This window comes from Silurus meridionalis, chromosome 14 (genome assembly GCF_014805685.1).
Source record: "Silurus meridionalis isolate SWU-2019-XX chromosome 14, ASM1480568v1, whole genome shotgun sequence".
Lineage (NCBI taxonomy): Eukaryota > Metazoa > Chordata > Actinopteri > Siluriformes > Siluridae > Silurus > Silurus meridionalis.
In genome coordinates this window covers 7798742-7806151 of record NC_060897.1, presented here as the reverse complement: position 1 = coordinate 7806151, position 7410 = coordinate 7798742, and positions in this window count along the sequence as shown.

Here is a 7410-nt window from a genome sequence, read left to right as displayed (position 1 = left end):
GTGCTATTTCTGTCCAAATGCAAAACGTACTTAAAAATCCTCAGTTATCTGCTTACGATTGTACCATTTTCTTAGGCTCAAAACACTAAACTGACATCAAACTGTCATAACTTATGCATTATTTTCATAAACATGATCTTATTAGACCTGCACAGTCTACTCCCTAGGAAATTATACATCGTGTGAATAGATTGATTTATTTTCAATGTCTCTTTCAAGTGAATCATATATGAATCACTTTTTTAAAACTTTTCTTTTACCCTACTCCTCTCTGAAGTTTTGATGTTTTGATTGATAGCATCATCTGATACATTGCTCCAAAAACCTCCTATAGGTATTCAATTAGGATATGATCTGGGGACTGGGAGTGCCATTTCCAGCATTTTCGTCTTTATCAATCCTTCGGAGACACCTCACGCCCTTAAAAGAGGGTGTTGTCATCCTAAAAAAAAACCCCACTCCCTACAGAGGAGAAAATAAAATACAAGGTGATCATTGAAAATAACTTTATATTGGTTTCCAGTGACCCTAGGAAGACAAGTAAATTGTATTTTCTACTGGTTCTCCTTCTAGCATGCACTATATATATTTACATACATTTATTTAAGCCATTATATGCTAGGAGCATAACTTATAATTAGTTCGCTCTCCCTCTCTTGGTTGAGCTGTGATACCTGATCCCAGTACAGATCTTTCACTTTGGGTCTCATTATCTCTTTGATCTATTTTAATTCATCCTGATATTCTGCTCTAGCTTTGTTCCTCTGCTTTTGCTTTTCTTAACTTTTCATCCAAAACATGGACACTGCAGAAACAAAGATTAAACTAGTCCTAAACGTTTACTCCTATTACCAGTATGATCATTCCAAACATTCAGCATTTTTTCAACAAATATAGTATTGTATTTAGTGAAATTATCACAGTATCTGATTTGCCCAAAAGAAAATGGTTTCCCTTCAGGAACTCGAGCAGCATCAACGCATTTTTGGGAACGCTTACATGTTTTCCACACTTCGAATCACATGTGTAATCAGTCCAATGGAAAGCGCGGCGTCACCGGTGGCGGTTTCTTTCTTTTGCGAGGAGAGCGCACAGCTCCGCCTCTCTTTCTCTGAGGAGGAGGTGGATGAAGGTCGGCAAGCCCTCAGACATACCCCCCTCAGCCAATCCTCTTTGAGGAGCAGTTAGAGATGGTGACCTGAGCCGTAGCCAAGCTTAATATAGATTGGCCAGGCAATCAGCAGAAAGCTCGCCCATCCATTAAGCTCAACGATCGCTTTCTGCAACCCTCGTCACTGCCTCCATGTCTGCCCTTTTTACCTTTTTCCCAATTTACCAAGGTGTCCAGGTCTTGGGCTATGGTTATGGGGCGATGTCCTGGGTTGAAGAGACGCTGGCTAGCTATCTCTCCCTGGGAGCAGCGTCATCCCTAAAACCCGCAGCGCTGCCCACCAAGTCCGTTAAACTACCTTGACGCTGGTTGGCAAGGCTTATACCTCAGCAGGTCAAGCCACAGGCTGTCTGGACACTATGGCTGTGCTGCAGGCCTATCAGGCTGACCTGTTATAGGTGCTAGATGTGGGAGACACGTTGGGCAGTCAGGCAATCTGAGAGCTCTGCTGTGCGACACATCTAGCTCTCAGAGCAACTAAAGGAATCGCTAGGGCAATTGGACAGGGTTGTGCTCCTAAATGCCCCACTAGTGCCAACTGGCCTATTTGGCGATGCAGTTTTCAGAGTCATTGCAGCAGTATCTCTTATGTTGCTCGTGTCCACAATCCAGCAACTCCAGGCATTGTGAGGTGCAAGGGCAGAGCATCGTGACTCGCACACCCCCTGCTAGGGATTAATGCCGAAGAGAAAAGTCCTGATACATCTGTGGGCCCTGCTGGGAAGGTAGCTGGTTTGTTAACCCTGCCACTTTCAGTGCTTCAGGGCATGGCCAGCTCCAGCAAATGCCCTCTTCGGTTTCCACCTGGTACCGTAGCAGACTTGGAGGGTTTGCCACCTCTAAGGAGACACTTTGTGAGGTTCGAGAGCATGTCTTGAACCCATGCTGTGCGGTTTGTGAGCGGGTCTCAAACCCAGGTCGTAAGAGCGCGTGGCAGACACTCTAGCAGTCTACCACAGGGAGACGTTGGAACCCAACTGCAGAGACACACTCTCGAGATGTGCAATGGCATGATTCTTTAATGAAAAGTCCAAAAAACAAGCTTGAAAAAAGTGAAGCAAAAATAGAACACAGGCAAAGTGGGTTTATCAATAAAAAATTCAAATGTAAGTATTGATCAAGAACAAAGAAACTCAGGAAGACAGAAGGTACCAGGAGATTTGAGATGAGCTGAGACTTGGGAAGACTCAGGAGACAGGAAAAGCCAGGAGACTAGAGAAGACATAAGAAGCTAGGTGATGCAGGAAGACCAGAGACTAGTAAAGACAGAAGAGGCCAGGAGACTAGGGAAGACAGAAGAGGCCAGGAGACTAGGGAAGACAGAAGAGGCCAGGAGACTAGGGAAGACAGAAGAGGCCTGGAGACTTGGGAAGACAGAAGAGGCCTGGAGACTTGGGAAGACAGAAGAGGCCAGGAGACTTGGGAAGACAGAAGAGGCCTGGAGACTTGGGAAGACAGAAGAGGCCTGGAGACTTGGGAAGACAGAAGAGGCCTGGAGACTTGGGAAGACAGAAGAGGCCTGGAGACTTGGGAAGACAGGAGAACAGAGAAATCAAACAAAATAGAAGGCACTCACCAAACAGAACAACAAACAAACCCATACACATTCAGATTCAAAAACAAATATCAAGACAGACAAATACCAAAATCAATATAAGACATCTATCCCAAGACTAATATACCACAACAAAAATAATGAAAAATATAATGAACCAACAAGGACCAAGGCAAAAGGGGTAACTTAAATACACAACACTAACAAGGAGCAGGTGGGAGACATTAAACAGTTAGTGGCTAGGGAGTAGGGGATAAGGGTGTAGGGGATAAGGGCCCAGTGGCGGCATCTGGTGGCCAAAACAAAAACAACCCAAAAATGTCCAGACCCTGACACCTAGAGCATTGCCTAGAGCATAGGCATTGCCACATGACCTTATTATTATGGAGAGGATTGCCCCTTGGTTTCTGAACCACCACTGTGCAGGAGGCCAAGTGGAATCACAAGCCCAAACAGTCTCTTGAACGGCTTGACAGTAAGTGATTGCCCCTTTGACCTTCCTGACGGCCGTAAGAATGGATGCAATGTGGGCAGGAGAAAGCTTCATGCGCATAGCAGTCAAATCCCATACTCCACCTAGATAAGTGGTTCTCTGTAATTAGAACGTAAGAAACGAGCCAAAAAAGGCTTTGCCCAAGTCCTGGACACTTGGTCCATCTGCGAACCCCTGGAACTGGAGCGACGCTTTGCCTCAGCGAGAGCGGGACCAGAAACGCGAAAAGTGAGGGCACCTCCTTCGAAGAGTGCCTATCGGGAGCGGATTGTTCGCATAGACATACGAGTGCAGTGCTCGCAGTCGGCTCCCTCAAGAACCGACTTAGCATGCTCCGCTCCCAAGCAAGCCACACAATGGCTGTGTGTACCCCGCCCCGCCCCCCCCACCCCCCAGGATATAGTGGGGGCAGAGAGGAACACACAGATGGAAAGTGTGCTTAATTTCCTTAGACAAATGATTGACAAACAATGACAAGAATTTCACACAGAGCACATCATGAACAAACAGAAGCTGGTGCCGGCTTCACTCCATGTACGTTTTATAGCTTCCTGGTCGTAACGTCACCCTGCCTGTGATGCCGTGCTTTTCATTGAACATGTGATTTAGAGTGGGGACAATGCAGAAGCGTTCACATAGTAAAGTTGATGCAGCGCTTCATTCCCTTGGGGATCCATGGTTACATACATAACTTAGACTTGTTCTCTTCTCTCTGGATTTGCATACCTTGTTTCCACTATTCCCACTATTTTCACTATTCACATATACAAACTATGCCAAATCAAGGAGTTCTGTGGCCCACACTGACCTATGCACAAGCATTTAAAAGACTCAATATTCATAATATATATATATATATGATATCATATATATGATATCATATATATCATATATATATATATATGATATTGTGTATATATATATATATATATATATATATATATATATATATATATATATATATATATATATATATATATACAATATCATAAGCCCTTGATTATGCATTACGTCTGCCCATATACTCATTAACTATATGTAAGTCTGTTACATTTTTGGCTCAGATGGTGTCCAACATGTCTGGCAACACCATGGTAAGTGGTGGTAGCGTGAGGGTCTGTGGCTGCATGAGCACTGCTTATACTGGGGAGCTGCAGTACATTAAGGGAAACGTGAATTTTAATGTGAAATTCTGAAGCAGAACATAATGCCCTCTCTTTAGAAACTTGCATGAACAGCAATTTTCCAACATAATAATAATAACCCCAAACACACTGCAAAGATGACAACTGCCTTGCTGAAGGTGAGAAAGTGATCAAGTATGTCTCCAGACCTGAATACTATTGAGCACCTGTGTGGCATCCTCAAGCAGAAGGTGGAGAAGCGCTATGTCCAGCATCTCTGTGATCTCATAATGAAGTAGCAGAAGAGGATGTCAGCAACAACCTGTGCCACTCTGGTGAGGCAACCCAGGAGGATAAAAACTGTGCTAGATAACAATGGTGCTTACACAAAATTTTGACACTTTAAACATAGTTTGACATGTTTACTTAGGGTGTACTCACTTTTGGTGCCAGCTATATTGACAATAATGGCTGCATGTTAAGTTATTTTCAGAGGAAAGTAAATCTATACTGCTATACAAGCTGCACACTGACTGCTCTAAAATATATCCAAATATCATATCTATAGTATTGTTTCTTGAGAAGATAAACTAAAAAGGTTTATGTATATATATATATATATATATATATATATATATATATATATATATATATATATATATATATATATATATATATTTCTTCCACTTCTGAAATATGTCCTGGAAGACTAAGTCCGCAGGAGCCAAATCTAGGGTGGGTGCAGAAGTAAGATCATGTTATTTCCGGGGAGAAACTCACGTGTGAGGAGAGCTCGTGAGTAGTCTGGATTTGGTAACACATGGTCAGAATAGCACCAGTTGCACAGCTCTCGAAGTACACAGGAAAATGTCAGTGCTCCCTGTGATTGTGCTGTCATCTGTTAATGTTGGTTTAATACCATATACATACACAATGGTATATATACAGTGAGGAAAATAAATATTTGAACACCCTGCTATTTTGCAAGTTCTTCCACTTAGAAATCATGGAGGAGTCTGAAATTGTCCTCGTAGGTGCATGTCCACTGTGAGAGACATAATCTAAAAAAAAAAATCCAGAAATCACAATATATGGTTTTTAAACTTGTTTTGACCATGTTAGTAGTTGGATTCTTACTGATTGTATGGGGTGGACAGGTGTCTTTATGCAGCTAAAGACCTCAAACAGGTGCATTTAATTTAGGATAATAAATGTAGTGGAGGTGGACATTTTACAGGTCTTTGAGGGTCAGAATTCTAGCTGATAGTCAGGTGTTCAAATACTTATTTGCAGCTGTATCATACAAATAAATAGTTTAAAAATCATATATTGTGATTTCTGGATTTTTTTTTTAGATTATGTCTCTCACAGTGGACATGACAATGACAATTTCAGACCCCTCCATGATTTCTGATTTCTAAGTATATACAGTGGAACCCGGTTATCTCGCCCTCGGTTAACTCAACAACCCTATTAAGTCGACGTTTTTGAAGTGGAACCGCCAAATTCTCGCTTTTTCTACGCATTTTTTATCGGTTATGTCGACTTTTTTTATGTCGCCGAACCCTGATATCTCGAGCACAAGGGGGGAAAAATTTGAAATTTTAACGTCAGTTATGTCGATCGGCACTGTGCAGCCGCAGAAGAACTCGCGAAAGTGGCGGAAAAATCAAACCTTACAGATACTACAGGTGTTTGTATTGTATACTGGTGAATCTCTGCTGTTAGTAAGTGCACATATGCATTTTTTTGTTAAATGTTATGCGATGAACGGGAGCGCGGCGCTCCTGGCTTCAACTCCTTACCGAGCGCGCGCGCGTCGCTCCTTACCGAGAGAGCCGTGCTCCTTACCGAGTGCACGCGCAAGCAGGGTAAGGAGCACGGCTCTCTCGGTAAGGAGTTGAAGTCGGGAGCTTCAGAGAAAGCGGCCGAAAGCACCTGCCACGCCCCTTCGGCCGTTCACGTTTGAGACTTTTCTGTCCCTCGTTTTTGGTTTCGGGTTCGGTTTTGGATCTTCCGGGGTTTTTTCCGGCTTCGCGCCGTGCCGTCGGTCGGCTTTTTCTGACACTTTGCTTTGTGTGTTTGTCCGGATTACTTCAGCCTGATTGTCATAAGTTTTCAGACACTTAGTTATGTATTTTTCTTTTTTTTCTTTCCACATGTGGACTAAATGTGAGACGGCACTGTGCAGCCGCTGTTTTTTTTTTTTTTGAGCGATCTGTGTGTTTATAATGTTGGAGAATATAATAAAGGTTTGTATGGAGAATGGATGGTGGTTTGTATTGTATACTGGTAAATCTCTGCTGTTAGTAGGTGCACTTATGCCTTTTGTTGTTAACAAACGTATGTACATTTTTATAGCATGCCTTCATCAAACAAATCGCAACGCTGTTGTGTAAAACCCTCCAAAACACGTGCATGCACATTCTCATTTATTAACGCACATCATGTACATAAAGAAATTTCAAGCACGTTAATATACTGCCGCCATTTTGTTTTCGTTTATCTCGATCATCGGTTACCTCGATGCTTTTGGCGACCCCAAGGACATCGACATAACCGGGTTCCACTGTATATATATATATATATATATATATATATATATATATATATATATATATATATATATATATATATATGTATGTATATATATATGTATGTATGACAGCAGTCAGTGAGTGGAGGGCGGAGCCAGATGGAACAAACGCTAAGCAACACCTGCAGCTGATGAAACTAATCAGTGCGCTCTGTTGCTTACCGCTTGTTCCGTCCGGCTCCGTCCTCCACTCACTCACCGCTGGCACAATATATATTGCATTTCTGAAACTATTAGGATACCATATACTTAATCACTATGTCTTACAACTTCTAGCCTTTATCCATAATGTGCAACCTATTCCTACACCCGATCATAACATGTCCAAATGGACAGAAACCCTGAGGTCTTCTAACACACAGGAAAAGTAGAATGAAAGAATAAATGAATGAATGAATGAATGAATGAATGAATGAATGAATGAATCAACGATATTCTTTTGTCAGATATAAAAAGAAATATGAATAAATG